The sequence below is a fragment of the Salvia hispanica genome, chromosome 4, assembly GCF_023119035.1.
Source record: "Salvia hispanica cultivar TCC Black 2014 chromosome 4, UniMelb_Shisp_WGS_1.0, whole genome shotgun sequence".
In the NCBI taxonomy this organism is placed as follows: Eukaryota; Viridiplantae; Streptophyta; class Magnoliopsida; order Lamiales; family Lamiaceae; genus Salvia; species Salvia hispanica.
The window spans coordinates 11,542,680-11,562,729 of record NC_062968.1 but is presented as its reverse complement, the minus strand read 5'-3'; the positions used below and the strand labels follow the sequence as shown (position 1 = coordinate 11,562,729).

Below are 20,050 nucleotides of genomic sequence, written 5' to 3'. Positions count from 1 at the left end.
GTCGATTGCTCGCGCCTTCTCCACGTGATGATCTTCAATACTAGACCACGGATCTTCTCTTTGGTTCCGGAACTGTATCTCGATATCAGGGTGGGCTGATCTTATCAAAATACTAGGACTCGAATAAAGAAGACAGAAGAAATCCTTCTCCAATTAGGAGAGAAATTCGAACTCCTCTAGGTAGAGGGGGACGGAAATTGTGAGTAATAATAATAATAAATGATTTATGTCTCCTTTATTCTCCTATTTATATTAAGTTCCTTTTGGGCCCAGACAGGGATCTATGGAAGGTTTTGGATATGGGCTCGCCCAATTAGCTTTTTACTAATTAAATTGAACCCACAATTTAATACAAGCTTATATTGGAATATTACGAGCAGCCACAACAGAAGTAATATTGAACTCTCCCTATCCAAATCCGAAATTACAAGTAATCCAGATTTCCACTTTGTTTATTATTTATTTCTCGCGCTTAAGATATAAATGTCCATTAATTAATTAATGTCTGTTATGGACTTAATTAATTATTATCTTATTAATTCCAAGAGTGGACTTAGCAAGAAACATTTATTTATTATTCACAGAGTAATAAAACTCCAACTGTAATACCCGCTTCTTTAATTACCCCGATACTTTAATGCTTAATGACGAACTAGAGGATTTTCATTCTCTTGATTCATGATCAAATAAAAACTTGTTACTTTTCCTTGTTTGTGTTTAATGGAGTGGTTCGCAAAGAGATAAAAGCTAAAGTAAGAATTTAGCGAACACAACGACGTCAACAATATGTAAATGAAAGAAGAAGGACAAGAAGTCTTTTCCCAAGTATAAAGAAATTCGAATAGCATTTCATATACAATAAACGAACAACTAACTTCAAAAAAAAAAAATAATACATGGAACAAGGCTTCAAATGAAGGAAACAAAGAAAAGAAAAGATAAATTTTAGATGCACTTCGGGCCTCTTCTCCAGGCCCGAACTATAGCCGTCTTTGAGCAGTTCGTCGGGCTGAGGGGAGCGGGCCGAGCCCGAGAACAACACAACAGCCACACCTTCCTTTCTCACCTAGAAAACTACAAACAAAGTAATTAATGCATATGTACAAGAGAATTAAGGGATCTTCCCATTAAAGAAAAGGAACAACACCTCTTTTAACTATGAAGGACTAAGGACTTACCCAAAAGAGGCAAGTCAAAGCTGCCATTTTTGCTCCTCCAAAACAGCCCCTGCGCATCAGTTTTCCTAGTCACACAATCAACCAAAATAAGTAAATGAGAAGTCCTTTTGTCCTAAGCTAAACGCCAAGTTTCATTAATCAAAAGTAGTGGAGATCAAGAAAGTAAGAGATTTTCTGCAGCATGAGAACAAAGAGGCTGGGCAGCCATTTAAATCCTCCTAGGTGCACCCCTACATGCTCCTGCAGCTTGCAAACAAAGAGAGTTATGAAATAAAGTACTAAGAGGGCATGTGAGAACAAGATGAATTAATTAGTCAAACACCTAGTACTCCAAGTAACACCAAAATATTTCAAGTAGAAGGCTGCATTGAGGATCAAAAACAAGAGATATGTTGGGCATAAAAACAAAAGGAGATCAGCCTCATTAACTCCTCCTAAGGTACAAAATCAGCCTATAAAAACCCCCTCCAACACCACTTATGAACTCCCTTCCACATACCTCAAATTTTCCAGCAACATAAGAAGTTGAGAGTGAGGGAGCTAGGAGAAGAGTCTCTGCAGAGTCTTACAGACAACTCCCACACCCATAGGTAACATTTACTTCTTCCTTCCCACAAGTATTTTCATGCTCAACTTAAGCTCACACCCTTTTTCTTTCTACACTGCAACTAGGAGTTTCAAGGAGGGAGTAAACCTTGAGTACCATGGAAACCAGATTTTAAGTCACTGTCTTTTCGCAAGAGGTAATACACCTCCACCTTTCTCCCAAATAACATCTCATATCATCATGTAGCGTAAGTAGAAAGACATAGAATAATTTCAATAGCTCTACTCCAACCCAATGCAGCTAATCTATCTTAGTATCCAATTTTAAGGATGAAAGAATCCTAAGCACCAAGGCACATAAACAACAAGAGCATAGTTCTATAGCCACACCAAGTTTAAACACCTCCAAGATGACTCTCAAATGCTTAAACAAGAGAAATAAAAGAGAAAGAACTTAGCTTTAGAGAGAAATGGTCCCGCGATGGTCGAGCAACGACGGAGGCAGCCGACGCGGGTTGCCGGCGTCGGTGTGACCGCCTCGCGAAGGGAGAGGCAGCGGCGAGCTGCGAATGTCGACGATGGAGAACTCGTCGGAGGGAGCCGGGAGAGGGCTGGAGCTCCGACGGGCGTGAATCACCAGAGGACGCCGGAGGAAGAGAGAAAGGCGACGCCTTTCCCCTGTCGGCGATTTCGCTGGCGAAGAACGTAACGACGGAGGGCTGCGCTGCGAGGCGGCGGCGGCGCTGGCCTGCGAAGGGGACCGAGAGCGTCTGCCAGCCGTGCTGCGACGGCGGAACTTGCTGACACGAGCCGCCGGAGACTCCGTGACGTCGAGGAGCTGGAGCCGGCGGTGCTCCGGCGACCCAGCTGAGCGGCGATGTAGCCGAGACGAAGGGGGAGAAGAATTAGGGATTTCCATTTCTTCAATTTGGGGATTTCTGTTCTTTGAGAAATGTTTTGAGAGAGAGACGATGGGTATGAGACTCTCTATTAGAAACAAATATGGACTTAGGAAATATTTAGAAATGGGCTGCCTTGTTATAGAATTTAATTATGGAGTTTGGGCCACCAACTAAAATAAAAGTATATGCTAAGAATTTAATTAAATCATGGGCTCTCCTATGTTGTTGATTAAATAATTAATGGTCCCGTAGTTATTTTCACGAAGATAAGTCTAAATTTTCGGACCTTAGCTTAAGTGCTCGGATAATTAATGTTAAGAATTGATACGCTAACGATGAATGGACCTCGAGTTTATGTATGAATAATATATATAGGAGGTAACGCTCTTTCGTTAAACGAATAATTGGTAGACCTCCACATCAAACTAAATCGCAAGATTTAATTAGTGCTCAAGGATTTCTTATGAATTAAGGAAAAGGGAATAAAATGATCATGCACTTAGGATGCATTCACGTTTGAGTTCATTTGGCTCCTTAAGCCTAATTAAGTATTATTTCCATGTTACTAAAGGGGCGTCTTTGCGCGTCATCTAAAAATCAAGCTAAGGAGTTTGTTCGGCTAAGAGATGGCCTTTGAGGTGGGTATTTCTTTCAAAATGTGAACTTGCCTTCAAGCATGATTATGTGAAAATTAAGCTATTTATGTTTTGTCATGCCATTTTATGTTTTATGGATTACCTATCTGCTTGGCTATGCCAATTATGTTTAGTCGAATTCGGGTCCCAGTGGGGAAGTAAAGCCTACTCGGACTAGTGTATACATATGGGGATCGTGAGCTAGCTTTTAAGTTGGCCGGTCCAGTGACCGTCGTGGAATGTGGCCACATTCCCGGTTCACATACGTTTCAGATATGGTATATATGTTATGTGATTGCGCAATCAACTTTACGAATAAAAGAAATTTTAGTGACTCGGGCCCTTTAAGTTAAAACCCCGTGTTCACTCAACTGGCTGACAAAAAATTTTCTACGAAAATTATGTTTCGGCAATGTGCCCACTGAGTATATCAAATACTCAGCCCTGCATGATTCTTTTCTAATGTGCAGGTTGTACGTGTACGAGGAGGCAAAGGTGTTGGGAAATGATCATTAATAAGTAGTTAGGTAGCCCAAAGTAGTATGTCTTCACACATACTATTTTGTCTTGGACTCTTCCGCTGCAGTAGAACTATGTTCTAGGAACTTATGAGTTTAGTCTTGATACTCTGATTCCCTTTTGACTATGTACCCATTCGCCTTTGAAACTATTACCTCGAGTTGAATTATTGCTCTTATGTTTATTTCATGATTGATGAGATTATTTTAGTCACGAAATAGCTACGCTCACTAGTACTAGGGAGTTGTGGTCGTGACACCAACTGGCCAGTTTTCCGAATAATAAAACCTTGTTCGAGCTCCTCTTGAGGACATTATCAAACGAGACTCACCTCGCGCATGTTTCAACATAATAGCAATCCTACCACCGCTAGATATTAATCACCACTACCCAATATATCAGGATTATTGGGTTGCGAAAAACCCGCACCATTTGATAAGTCAAAGTAGTGCATAATCAATACCGTATGCTCAATGCTAACATATGTAGATTAAGAAATAGTATTTTATCAAGACCTAGTCTTTCAGTAGATAGCATAAAGACATGTCTTGCTGTTAGATTCGTTCATTGCTATACCACACTAATGTCATCTTATTTCAGTAAGGCTTAGAAATATGCGGACTGACATTGCAACCTTTCACGATAGGTAGCCAAAGCCTATCTAGGTTGTGAAATTCTTCTTTTTCTTTTGCAAAGCATTGCATAGATCTGACCGTGTTACCTTAAAGTGGACGACGCCCACAACCGGTCTACTAAGCAAAAGACTTAGACTTTGTTTACTTCTTATGCATTTAAATGTTTGTAAAACATCTTATAAATGCACAAGCAAACACAATGTAATAATAATAGTGATTCTATCCGTGCGAGACTGCTCGAATAATACTGAATCGGGTTAAAAGTGGATTGTAGAGTTTTACGTATACAAGCAAGATTCTATTCGCGCGAAACTTACTCGAAACATGCTTTTCAAGATACCAAACCTAACAGTCCCTACTCTGTAGGTGACGATAATATTAGAAAATCAACTTCACAAAATTTGGCAGTCCAACCGACGGAGACCATATATAAACTTTTAGTTCATAATTATCGCTTAGATATTTGTGTTATGGTTTTCATTAATTATCCCTTAGCCTTAAGACAGATTAAGACTAATTAAATTATGTTGGTATTTAATTGACTGGATAAATAAATCTTTTATTATCTTAATATCTTAGTTTAGGAATTATTAATCTAGAATTTAATTCTTATTCATGTCATACTAAAAGATATATCTAAAATAAAGTACATTATTTATAATCTTAATTAGACATGAAAAATTAAATTCATATAATTTCCAAGTTCAAGATTAGGAAGAAAATTAAATTATATTATTTAATGTAATCTTATATATATCTATCTTATTATAGATTCTAGATATATATTATATTTAGGAAACCATTAAATTATTCTTATCTATATCATCTAGGATATAAAATATTCATAGACATAGAAAATAATCAAAATATTCCTAAAATCTAGGGAAATCTTCCCAAAATATTTTATTTCATTAAATAATATTATTTTTAATGATATCTATTAATTTATCAATTAAATAATCATTAAAATAATCTTTCGTCAATATCTTGTGATTCGAGGTTTGCACGAATCAACATGACGAAGATTCTCAGGCGATTGGCTCGCCGGAACGGCAAGTTCGCCGTCCAGCGTCACCGGTGGTCGCGCGCGCTAGGCGCACCGCTTCCTCCTCCCTTTCTCGCGGTGATTACACGTCGCGTTTCTTCCTCGTCGCGTCAACCAGCTGCGCAGCGAAGGCTGCGCAGCTCCGTCAAGCTCCCACTACTCCGACGATCCTCGCGAGAACCAGCAGCTGCCGCGAGAGGCGTGGCTGCTCTAGGTCCGGCGACGTCAGGGCTAGGCGACTAGGGTTCTAGGGTTAGGGTTAGGGTTTCCGGCGCCTCGGCAGCTCTCGGACGAGCCATCGCGCCCTTTCTTCTTCACGCGACATAGCAGATTCCGGCTAGGGGTGGCGGTCTCGACCGGCGGCGCGCACGAGCCCATGCTTGCCAGCGCGTCGCCGCGTGATCGTCGTCCCTCGGCTCCCACTTAGACGTCGGCAATCGTCGAATGCAATTGGGCGCCGCCTAGGGTTTGGCCGGCGGCGCGCGCTAGCCCATGCTCGCCGGCGCGTCGCCCCATCTCCGACGACCCTCGGCTCCCACTCAATTCAACTACCCTACTCAGATCGCATGTGGTGCGATTCGTCCCGGTGCAAGCGCCGACGAATCACGCATCTCGTGCGTTCGAATAATTCAAGTTCTATGATTCGAATGTTCTTGAGTTAATCATGCATAAACATAAATAACAAAAACACAAGAACATGCTTCGTAATCAAATAAGACATGCATACATGAATTTCACGAAATTTAAATCCAAATAATCAGAGCCAAAGACTGGCTCTGATACCAATTGTTGGAACCGGCAGCGGAAGCGGTGTTGAAATTGATTATCATAATTTTACAATTATTAATCTCACCAATAAATCACATAATAATCAGATCTATTTAGCAGATTATTTAGACAAAATCTATTCGCGTAATTATCACATGTATCATGCTCATAACTTGAATTAATCATGCTTTAAGAATATTGAAACCTAAAACATGCTTTTCTACGGAGCAGAAAAATACCTAATTAATTCTCTAAAGAATTGAAGATGGCTAGCTCCTTCTCCACGTGATGCTTTGAATACTAGACCACAAATCTTCTCTCTGGTTCCCGAACTGTATTCCAATATCAGTGTGGGCTGATCTTACTAGAATACTAGGATTTAAATAAAGAAGACAGAAGAAATCCTTTTGGGAATAGGAGTGGAATTCGAAATCTCCTTCAGCTGGGGGCCGAAAATTTTCGAAAATTTTAAGAACAAAATTGTGTTTTTTTTCTGTCTCCTTTATTCTTCTATGTATATTAAGTTCCTTTTGGACCCAGACAGGGATCTATAGAAGGTTTTGGATATGGGCTCATCCAATTTACTTTTTACTGATTAAATTGAACCCACAATTTAATATAAGTTATAATTGGAATATTACGAGCAGCCACTACGAAGTAATATTGAACTCTCCCCATCCAAATCCGAAATTACAAGTAATCCGGGTTTCCGTTTAACTTTCATTTCCCGCGCTTAAGATTAAAATGTCCATTAATTAATTAATGTCTGCTATTGACTTAATTAATTAACTTCTTATTAATTCCAAGAGTGGACTTAGCATGAAACGCTTATTTATTATTCATAGAGTAATCAAACTCCAACTAGCTAGGTTCCGAATAATAAAACCTTGTTTCGCGCTCCTCTTGAGGACATTATCCAACGAGACTCAGCTCGCGCACGATTCAACATAATAGCAATCCTAGCACCGCTAGATATTGATCACCACTACCCAATATATCAGGATAATTGGGTTACGAGAAACCCGCACCATTTGATAAGTCAAAGTAATGCATAATCAATACCGTATGCTCAATTCTAACCTACATTGATTAAGAAACAAATATTTATCAAGATCTCGCCTTTCAGTAGATAGCCTAAGGACAAGTCTTGCTGTTAGATCCGTTCAGTGCTATACCACACCAATGTCATCTTATTTCAGTAAGGCTTAGAAATATGCGGACCGACATTGCAACCTTTCTCGATGGATAGTCAAATTCCAACTAGGTTGTGAAATTCATCTTTTTCTTTGTTTAGAACTGACCGTGTTACCTTAAAGTGGACGACGCCCACAACCGGTCTACTAAAACAAAGACTTAGACTTTGTTAAGTTAACTTATACATTTAAACCTGCATTAACATCCATTAAATATAAAACATAGCAAAATTATGACAAAAATCATCTGTTTTATTTATTGGAAAATAAAATAAGAGTTTTACAGTATTCAATCACTCGAAACGTGATTTCTAGTATACAAACTCCAACAAGTCTTTCTTCGCATATATTCCACCTACCCCCGCACGACACACCCATATATTTAAATCCCCTAACCCTAATCTAACTCCCTCACGCCGTCAATCAAGAAAATATCCCCATCTCATCTCAATATTTTGAAATCATCTTTCTCATCACATTTTCTCTCTTTCTCAATCCCGTTCTACCCTTTCTATCTCGTTTTTACTTCTCTCAATCCCTCTCTATCTCGTTTTAATTCTCAATCCCTATTTTGTTTCTCAAATCCAGTTATTCTATATCGAAATCCTTATTTGATAAACCTCTAAATTTGCACTCGGCTTTAAAAGAAGGGTACAAGCAAGAGGTTAATGAGAAATGAAAATGTTGATTTAAAAACAAAAAGGAAAATCCGTCCAACCGATAACGGTTTCCGGCCCAACTACCCGGTTTTGCCGGTCTAAAACAACTCAATAGCGCGGCGGTTTTAATGGGCACACCAATATGCATATTTAAATATCTAACTTTTAGCAATTTAAATTGTTCTAGCATATTAAGAACATAAAACTATAGATCTATGAATACTTGCTTAGATCTAGAATACCCTTGTGAAAAAATCGAATAAAATTCAAGATTCATAATATTCTTTCATCGATCCAAGTATTCAATCATGGACCACTTTTTTTTCTTGATTCAAACATATATGTTCACTTAAACACATACATATATGTAATTATAGACATATAATCTAGTATATATTACTTAGAAGGGTCATCTTCTATTGCTTATAGCATACTAATCCAAAATCAAGACCAAATCTCCCCTCTTAAATTTTTAAAATGAGTGAATGAGATTGAACCTTACGAATTTCAATAAATAGTAGACAAAATATCAACAAAAGGGTAATATCGTCATTATGTTATCATATGATAATTTTCGTGAATGTTTTTTTATCAACATAGTGTATTACAAATATCAACACATATTTAATGAGATATTTACATGATTTTATTGAGATTTTATATGCATTGTATTGAATTTTTTAGATGTATTTGTTGATAAAAATCTGGTTATCAACATTTACGAAAACTAAAATAAAAAATATTAAATTTCATCATCCGAACGTCGTCGGAACATATGCAATTGAGATCTCGTTGGAATCCTTATTAAATTATCTTTAATTTGATAATAATTTAAATCGGGAGAGTTACGTAAATTTAAAGTTTTAATATGATTTTAATGAGAGGGAATTGGCATTAATACCTTCTAATTTTATTTATTTATTTTCTTAATTAAAAATATAATTCATGTGGCATTATTTCAACCATTAGATCTTCTAATCTAATGGCTAAGATTTGGTCTTAATTTGGGATTGCTAATTAGTTAGGATTTAAATCCAATATCATATCATAGGATTTTAATGAGAGGGAATTTGGGATTGCTAATTAGTTAGGATTTTGTAGATCTTAGGATTTAAATCCAATAATCTCAATATTCAATCATTGATGTAGAACATCATATCATAGATCCGAAAATAAAATCAAGAAAAACATAGATTGCATTATTTTTGAAAAACCCAAGTTTTTACGCTACAATTTTCGAAAAATCAATTAATCAAATATATAATCAGAGCCTAAAAAAATTGGCTCTTATACCAATTGTTGGAACTACCGCAGCGGAAGACACGGAAAATGTAACACCCCTACTCAATTATCGAAATAACCGAATCTGGGATGGATGTAATGTATTACTAGGTGGGGCAAATGCCCCTCCTCAAATATATTGATATATACTCCATGTTCCACAGTAATAGAAGCGTTTCTTTTTGAGCTCTCGTTTTGAAAAAAATAATAATAAATAGTTAAAATGGAGATATGGTAAAGTAAGAGAGAGAATAATGTAGTGAAGAGTCTTATCTACAATATTCTCTCTCTTACTTTACTCTTTCTCCACTTTAACTATTTATTATTATTTTTTCCAAATGAGTGCTCAAAACGAATCGCCTCTGTTACTGTGGAACGGAGGGAGTACTATTTTATTTAATAATTTTGCAAAATCTGTAAAATTTCTTTATATTTGCCCCTTCTTAAATTCTCAAATTATCTATACATATAATTTTGCCCCCTTCCATTTACATTCCTGGATCCGTCCCTGAACCGAATTAGTGATATCACGTTCTGACGTTTTATTTATAACAAGTTCCTAGTTATTTATAAACAAATATATAATATTTTAGAAGCAATCTAAGTGTGAACCTTGCATAAATATATAAAAACTATACGCATAGAGCCCTGACATGCCACTATGTTGGGAGGAATGGCCTAATTCTGATGCGCAACGGATAAACAAACCTCCCTAATTGCAAGAATGTAATAGGAGCACAATAAAATAGCAACTAATGTGGACGAGTCAATGATATGATAATGTGAAACGATAATGAAAATATCAACACCAAGATTTTACGTGGAAAACTCTCTTCAATGTGAAGAGATAAAACCACGATACCCACCGGTCTACCAAATCCACTATCACCAAGGAGAGAATACAACCAAGAAGTTTACAATGATATCTAATCCTTAACAACACAACGAAGGCACTAGATAATACAACTTCAAAATAGATGAAATAAACATCTCAAGAAGCTGCAATCACGTTCAGAAATTCATAACTAAAGATCTAACCGTTCAAATTCAAATTCCTTCGGTCAGAATGAAGAACCTCCGATCAAGAGAAAACCCGAGACTGCGCAGTGCAGAAACTTGGAGAACACTCTTTTCCCCCTTCTTTCCTTCTACACGTTTTTCTCTCTCTCTTCTCTCAATTGTGGCGGCTCCTACACACTTGGTAGGTATTTATAAGTTCTCCATTGACCTATTTAAGTAAATAAATATCCAATAATATTTGGGTCTTTTTTCCACAAGTTGGGAGCCCTAACCCAACAAATCTCCCCCCTCACAACTGTGTGGAGGATCTTGCCATTCCGGCAAGAGAACAAGAAGCTTCATACTTACGTCTTTGCAAAATCTTGGTCATCATTTGACCAAACCGACAATGGTCACAACTAGTCTTCGTGTAGCCTTGTTGCCTCATCACAGACTCACATTTATTGAACCATTGTTTCGAAGCTTGCTTCAAAACATACAAGCTATTTTTCAACTTGCACATATAATCCTCTTTAACTTTCACCCTAAACCCTTCTAGTTGATCCATGTCAATTTCTTCAGTCAAATCACCTTGAAGAAATGTAGTCTTCACATCCATTTTCTCAATCTCCAAATCAAGGCTTGCAGCTAGCTCCAACACATCTTGGATTGAAGACATCTTTATCACGGGTGAAAAAATATCATCAAAATCAACTCCCTTCATCTGACTGAAACCCTTAATAACCAATCTTGCCTTGTATCTTGGTTTCAAAGAGTTCTCTTCTTGTTTCAGTCTGTAGATCCACCTATTCTTCAAAGCTCTCTTACCCTTCGGTAAGAGCATCAAATCAAAAGTATCACTATCATGAAAAGACTTCATCTCATCTTCCATTGCAAGAAACTAGTTTTTACTGTCTACCCATTCCATAGCTTCTTCAAAGTACTCGGGCTCTCCCCCGCCAGTCAAAAGGACATACTCACTTGAAGAATATCTAGTAGACTGTTGTCTATCTCTGGTAGACCTTCTGGGTTCAACACCTTGTGGATCATCATCATCAATATTTGGAGGATTTTCCAAATTTTCATCCTGCTGGGCATCAGCAAAATCATCAAGCTGCATCTCAACTTCAATTGCATTACCACCATATGTAGTAGGCAAGTGTGGTATAGAACTTGGATCAATATCAATGAGGTCATCATGAGAGTGGCAATGTCATCAATAGTCTGGTCTTCACAAAACACCACATCACGGCTTCGTATTACCTTTTTCTCGACAGGATCATACAATCTGTAACCAAACTCATCTTGACCATATCCAATGAAGATGCACTGCCTCGCTTTAGCATCTAACTTTGACCTCTCATCTCTAGGAACATGAACATAAACTTTAAAACCAAACACCTTCAAATGATCATAAGAGGTGTTCTTTCCTGTCCAAACATTTTCTGGAGTATCACCCTGCAAAGCAATTTTAGGAGTCAGAATAACATAAGAAGCAACACATAAAGCTTCTCCCCAAAATGACTGTGGAAGTTTCGACTCCAGTAGCATGCATCTGACCCTATCCATCAATGTTCTGTTCATCCTTTCAGCCAACCCATTCAACTGAGGTGTCTTTGGTGGCGTCTTCTGATGTCTGATCCCTTGTTGCCTACAATACTCCTCAAACGGTCCACGGTACTTACCACCGTTGTCTGTCCTGATGCACTTTAATTTCTTTCCAGTCTGTCTTTCTGCTAAGGCCTGAAACTCCTTGAACTTACCAAACACTTGATCTTTAGTCTTCAATGCATATACCCATAGCTTCCTAGAATGATCATCAATAAATGTCACAAAATAAGATGCACCACCAATAGTCTTTACCTTCAAAGGACCACAAACATCTGAATGAACCAAATCTAATAAATTTGGTTGCCGATGAGGAGGATTAGTTTTGAAAGATACTATATTCTGCTTCCCTTCAAGGCAATGAGAGCACTTTTCAAAACTAGAACTTTGAACACCTGGAAGAACATTTTTCTTCACCAAAGTTTCAAGTCCCTTGGCACTAATATGACTCAACCTCTTATGCCACAAATCTGGTGAACATTGTTTACCAACAACATTCACTGAGTCATCTGAAATTGAAGCTTCTAACATATACAGATTTTCCTTCAACTTCAAACCTTTAGCCAATATCAGGGACCCTTTGTTGATCTTCCATTTTCCATCAACAAAGTTATTTCCATAGCCATCACTATCAAGTCTCCCAATGGAAATCAAGTTCAGTATGTCTGACATCTCGAAGTAGCACTGTAGAACCATTCTTCATTTTCAAATGAATATTTCCAATGCCAATAACTTTAGTAAGACCACTGTCGCTCATCCTCAAAGGACTAAAATCACCTGTGGTGTACGTGCTGAAAAACTCTCTTCTGGGAGTAACATGGACTGCGGCACCGGAGTCACCAATCCAACATATATCAGAAGAGACCAAATTGATATCATGGTCATCAGAAACAATGATAAGATCATCACTTGTAGCAGCAGCAACACGGTCAATACTATTTTCTTCAGACCTCTCTGTATTCTTATTATTCCCATTCTTCTTGTTCTTCAAAGACCAGCAATTTTTCTTGATGTGACCTGGCTTGTGGCAATAATAACACTCAACATCCTTGTATTTGGACGATCTAGACTTGCTTCTACTCTTTCCACTATTACCTTGACCTCTATTTAGATTTCTCCCCTTCTGCTCTATAAACAAGACATCACTCTGCGACGATGTACCTTGAGTCTTCCTTCGAATCTCTTCATTGAGAATTCCATTCTTGGCATAATCAAATGACATTTTTTCTCCAGGAGTAGAGTTAGTGTGCGAGACTCGAAATGTCTCCCTAGAGTCAGGTAAAGTATTGAGTAGCCATAAACCAAGTATCTCGTCCTCAAAAGTAACACCAACACTAGACAACTGATTTAACACACCTTGAAACTCATTCACATGATTCGATATAGACGATCCTTCAGAGTATCTCAAATTAATCAACTGCTTCAGCAGATAAAGTTTGTTGTTACCTGTCTTGGAGGCGTACAGCTTCTCAAGAGTATTCCAGTGTGTCTTTGCATTTTTTTCATTTTCAACAAGATTGCGAACATTGTCGTCCACCCACATTCGGATATAACCACACACCTGTTCATACTCAAAAGCCCAATCTTCATCATTCTTCGACTGCGGCTTCTTAGAGGCGAACACAGGTTGATGTAAACTTCTCACAAATAAAAGATCTTTCATCTTGCCCTTCCAAATGTGATAATCCATTCCATTCAAGGAACCCATTTTGCTAGTATTAATTGTCTCCATAATTCAAGCAAATCAAACAACCACAACCGTGGCTCTTAATACCACTCTGTTGGGAGGAATGGCCTAATTCTGAGGCGCAGAAGATAAACAAACCTCCCCAATCGCAAGAATGTAATAGGAGCACAATAAAATAGCAACTAATGTGGACGAGTCAATGATATGATAATGAGAAACGATAATGAAAATATCAACACCAAGATTTTACGTGGAAAACTCTCTTCATGTGAAGAGATAAAAACCACGAGACCCACCGGTCTATCAAATCCACTATCACCAAGGAGAGAATACAACCAAGAAGTTTACAATGATATCTAATCCTTAACAACACAACGAAGAGACTAGATAATCAATACAACTTCAAAATAGATGAAATAAACATCTCAAGAAACTGCAGTGACGTTCAGAAATTCATAACTAAAGATCTAACCCTTCAAATTCAAATTCCTTCAGTCATAATAAAGAAACACGAGTCCTCTATCTCCAGTTAAAATTTCAAGTCGATCGGACAATGTTTGAACCTCCGATCAAGAGAAAACCCGAGACTGCGCAGTGCAGAAACTTGGAGAACACTCTTTCCCCCCTTCTTTCATTCTACACGTTTTTCTCTCTCTTCTCTCAATTGTGGCGGCTCCTACACACTTGGTAGGTATTTATAAGTTCTCCATTGACCTATTGACATACACAGATTTTGCATGTTTTTAAGGGCTAGATTTGACTCATTTTAAATGTCAATCATGCAAATTATGTTCTTAAATTGCATATGTTATATATTTGGTATCTTTGATGTGTTTTTTGATAAATGATAGGAAAAGATAGAAAAAAAGTGCAAAAAAGCCAAGGTGCAGCAGCCTCTGTTCGAGCCCATTCTGACATCAGATTTGGAGTCCAATCAGTGATTTATGCATATCATTCTCTTCCTCTTCGAAAGAGCTTCGTGTGGATATCTCGCACGTCTCAATCAGAGTTCTGTGAAGAAAGTTATGACTATTCTACGAACGTTGCGCAGTGCAGTCAAAGCTGGCGGGAATTTAGGCGGAAATTCACGGAAGAAAATAAATTATTATATTGTGAAGCCAAATCTCTCCCATATCTTGAAGGCCACGAAAATTAACTTTTTCCAGCCTATAAATATCTCTAAACCTAATTTTAATCTTCATCTCAGAGCCTCCAATCCTTCCCCCTCTCTACACCTTCTTCCATCCCATATTCCACACATAACCATCCATCTTCCATTGGAGCGGAGCTCTGCAGATCCAAGCAAGAGAAGACTGGAGATTGAAGATTTAACCTTGGGTTTTATCTATTTCTTTCATGTTTCGTAATTTATTTGTAGTTTTTACTTGTCTATGAGTAGAACATCTTTTGTGGATTTTTTGGTGAAGATATTCAATTGATTATCTGTGTTAGCTCTTGCAGTTATTTGATTTATCCTTGTGCCTTCTATATTCAATTGATTAGCTACCTTTTGAATACATGTTAGAGTTGATTAGAGTACTCGGGAGATGAAATAATTGACTTGGACGAGGGATAATTCACACTTTAATTCAATAAAACTCGGAAGAGTTGAGGTTTCATGTGAGGTCATATTGGTCTTTACAATCTTTTAGGAGTTAGGTCTAAGAATTAGAAGGGGACTTCAATTATTACACCTAATCTACGGATTTCTAACCTCAGGAGGGGGTTTAATCTAGTTAAGTGACCGACTTAATAACTCCAGAGACCGTAATTCAAGGAAGCCAATTGTGTTTTGAATCCTAAAATTCTAATTTCTTACGCCTGTTTTGTATCATGTGTTTTTATGCTTTCTTTTATTTGGTTATTTATTTTATGTCTAGTTTAATTAATCCAAAACCAAAAACTCTGTGTCTCTAGATAGTGTGATGCTTAGTATATGGTAATCAGTTGCAATCTTATTCCCTGTGTTCGATATCCCGGTACTGACCTTTAGCTATACTAAATCTACCATGTATGCTTACAGGTATTTTTAGTGCTAATAAATAGTGCATCACCTATTTAAGTAAATAAATTGGCCAATAATATTTGGGTCTTTTTTCCACTAGTCGGGAGCCCTAACCCAACACACTAAACCAATGCTTAAAAAAATTACGTAGAAAGCTAGTGACTTGATTAACGCAGCTTCTGTACACTGACTACGGTGGGCTCGAAACCTAATCTGCATGGACATAAATGAAGGAGTAAGCTCTAACAAGATCAGTAGAATATTCATTGTTAAGAAAATATTAGTTAATCCATATATATTTATTCATACAAAAAGTTTTCAAACTAATAACTCATGACAACATACCGTACCAGCAGTCAATTCTTCTTCCACGACTTCAAATTTCCAAATTATGTCATTAGAAGTGTATAGTAAAATACGAAATTTCACATATGTTAAAAACTATATCAGTAAGTCTCAAGTTTTCAATATTTATACCAAAACTCAACCAAAACCATATAACAGATCCACTTTTATGAATAAGACATTATCATAACACACTGAATAACGGATGTTTCACATAATCTCATATATTTTATCATACGCTGATTGTCACATATATCATGTATATTTTGATCGACACTAGCACATAATTTCACTGATAGCCCCCTTAATGTGCTTAGTGACGGACTAGGGTACGTTGACTAAGTCAGAACCAGAAGAATCAGATGCAGATGCAGATGCAGATTTTGTCCTCGAGATAACTCCTCACAGACCACCCGTTTAGGGTGTAGAAAGATAATTAGACCACTCACTTAGGCGGCAGATCAGACAAAATTGTACCCATATTGTACTCACATAACACACTCAAGCATAGGGAATAAACACGTTCTCTCGTAATTTTTCATATCAAACAATACACAAACATTCTAAGGCATTCCCAGTCAATATAATTTAATATATGATTATCTAACCCAACAATTACTTATATACAAAGCATGTATATTTCAACACTTATTTCCAAAAAATTCAAAACATTAATGGACATCAACAATTTCCACACAATATCAAAACACTTTTCCACATATAAAGCATATTTTAAAACACATACAAATCATAATGAATATTATCTTAATTAAGAACATTAAGTTTTAGATGTGAAAACCCTACCTTAGCAAGCCCAAATCTTATCTGTAACATTCCATAAATTAAATTAAGGTTTAACTTTAGTTTCAACTTCACATCATCTCAAGACTACTTTCTAATTTAAGACAAGGTTTGTAATCAATTTGCTACCCTTAGAGGGTTAGGATGTAAATAATTATGATCGTAAATTTATAACGATGTCTGATACTCTACACTAATTTATATATATCAAAGATAAACTTGATTACACGGCCCTTAAAAAAACAAACCCAAGCTGTGACAAAAGCATACAATGAACCATGACTCATTTACTCCATCAGACAACCAACAGTAAAATAGAGGACTTAGGCAAGTAGCTTATAACCAATAGGATTTGAAATCCTTAAACATCAAATTTTGGCATCAAACAACTATTGAAATCACAATTACCAAATCCTGCTATAATTCCGGCAGGAACCTTTGTTGGCAGATTCGGCGCCGTGACTCCGGAGGACCATAACTTTCTCGTTTGAAGTCGGAATTAAAATCCGAAGATACCGTTGGAAAGGTATGGACATTAGCTTTCAAATGGTACCTATTTTACTAGGTATTGGTTTATCTAAGGTTGTCAAAATCTGGCTGCAAGTCAGCTGTGGCAGAAAAATTATCAACTAAATAAAAACACACATGTGTGGGTTCGATTTAAGCAAAACGAGGTAATTACTCGAATTCAAGCCCTGCTATTCTTGGATCTTCTCAAATAGAAAACCTAGGATTTAGTTTCATTCAATTATAGTTTCAAGATCATGCCTAGCAGAGAATAAAAGCAAGTTTCGTTAGATTCTTACTTAATTTCATAAGTAGTGAATTTGGGTGTTGACCTTTATGCTTAAATCCCACTTCCATGGAGATGAGTTGAGAAGGGAGATGGAGATGGTCATCCGGGAAAGAGGCTAACGGAGCAAGGACGTCGCACCGGAGAGCTAATGACGGCGAAAGGCTCACATAATGGAGAGAGTCGAATGACTAGGTGAAGACGTTGTGTGTGTGCGTGGGAGAACACAATTCCTTCTTTTATTTTGCAAAATGTGAAGTTGTGAGAGGAAAGAAGGAGATAAGTACCATCTTAAATTCTTAATTTAGTCATAGCCAAAAATCTTGAAGATTCGATATTTTTCTTTCTCCCAACCTTTTCTCTATTCATTTTTTTCTTCTATTTTTATTTTCCCTTGCTTTCATAAATTTCTCGTCTTTTCTCTTTTTGTTTTTTTTAGTTAATAAATTTTTGAGGCATTACAGAAAACAAACAGGTCCTTAACGGATCTATTTAGGTGATTATGCATTCGATTCCAATTTCATGCAAATAACATAGATCTATATATATAACACATCAAAAACACATAATCATGCTTATTGATGTAGATTCGATTGTTACCTCTTGATCCATCAAAAGATTGACGTTGCTAGCTACACCACCCGAAGATCCTTGGTTTATCAACCACGAATCTTCCATTCTATTCCCTTGTCCTTGATAATTCATCCGTGTGGGCGGATCTTGAACAATCAACAATAGCTTTGGTGAGATCTAGGAAGAACACCACACAAATACAAAATTGCCTTGATCTAATCCTATGAATTATGATAGAGCAAGAATAAGAATCAAAACCCAAATTCTCCCACGTGCCAAGGCACGAAAACCGAGGCAAGGGGAGAGAGAGAGCCGGCGACGACGGCTAGGGTTTGGAGGAATGCGAGTTGTGTATTGTCTTGTGTTCAAGGGTTTCCACATCTCACCACTATTTATAAAAGACTTATTGGGCTAGAATGGGGATCCATGGAATGAAATAGATGTTGGGCTCACCCATTAGATAAATATCTAATTAAATCAAATGACACATGATTTAATATATTATCAATGGAATATTATTTTGTTTCACTAAAGAATAATATTGCACTCCCATCTAAATCACCAAATTACAAATAACTTGGGTCCATTTTATTTTATAATATTTCCCGCGTTTAAGATTATCTTGATCCGTCAATTTAATTCTTTTGTCTGCTATGTGACTTGAATTAAATTAATTCTCCAAAGAGTTTTTCTAGTTTGAAACTTTATTTATTATTCGTGGAATAAAATTCCAACTGCGCAGATTTCTGAATAATAAATTCCTTTTTTAAACACCTCTTTGGGGATTACCCCTTAGGGATTTAATCATACCACACTTGGCACGGGAATTCTATGAAATAATATTCCAATACCTTCATGTTACGTACAAATTCTCCCATATTGATAAGTCACAGGGCGTTTGATTAAATAAAAAATATTGATATTAATATCATGGACTAGAAAATACTAAACTTTCTGAAATATATTCTTACAGAAGATAGCAATAAAGAATACATTTTGTATTAGATCTTTTCAATGTTTTATCACACCGATGTTACTAATCTCTTCTTAGGTAAGAGAGAATTACCACAAACACCGCAACCATACCAATAGGTAGCCAAAGCCTATCTAGGTTGTGAATAAGTTTTTCTTCTTACTAGATCAGGTCAAGTCCCCTACTGGTGAACACATGGAAGCCATCGTATTCCCCTACTTTAACCTTCTTAGTAAAAAGTCTTAGATTTGTTTATTATATTTCAATAATAAAACATTATATTATATTATATATTCTCATACTTAGGTGAACAAGTGGATGTGGCGTTTCTTATATGCATGCACGAGCTGACTGTACAAAGGCATGTACGCTCGAAGCATCTTTTATTATACAAACGCCAACAGCTCGATCGTTTAAGTCAAAATCAAACTGAAAAAAGAGTATTTGATATCCACCTATTTTTTTTACTTTTAGGTCACACCTACATACTTAATATAATTACACATTAATCCCATAACACTTTATTAATAGTTTATATTAAATTCAATAAATAAATAAATAATTTTTTTATTAATATCTTTACGTAATAAATATACTTTATATTCTAAAAAAATTACACTAACTTGAAATTAAAATACACTTCACATGCTATAAGAAAATTAAAACATAAAACGATATATTTAAAAATATTACAACTACAAAAACACCACTATACGCATATAAAATAGCAAAAACTTTAATCATGTATGAAGTAACAGAACTTATTAGGAAATCACTTAAGAAACTGCTGACAATATTTATATGTTAGCGAATTAAGGGATTGCCAAAAATGCCCTTCAAGCTATTTGGGTATTTTCGTCTGAAAAATGGCTAAAAAAACTTTATTAGTGATTATATTTAATGTT

The 20,050-nt window shown here is 36.6% G+C and overlaps 1 long non-coding RNA gene across 2 annotated transcripts; it reads right to left on the bottom strand.

Moving 5' to 3' along the window:
- Positions 1-15,590: 15,590 nt before the first annotated feature.
- On the bottom strand, positions 15,591-17,888 carry LOC125220119. Of its 2 annotated transcripts, none has more exons than XR_007176297.1 (2): positions 17,613-17,888; positions 15,591-17,414 (listed from the first exon to the last, which is right to left on the bottom strand). It is a non-coding gene; the product is annotated as an uncharacterized LOC125220119 (long non-coding RNA). The 2 variants fall into 2 exon arrangements; XR_007176296.1 differs by having other exon boundaries at positions 15,591-15,873.
- Positions 17,889-20,050: the final 2,162 nt, after the last annotated feature.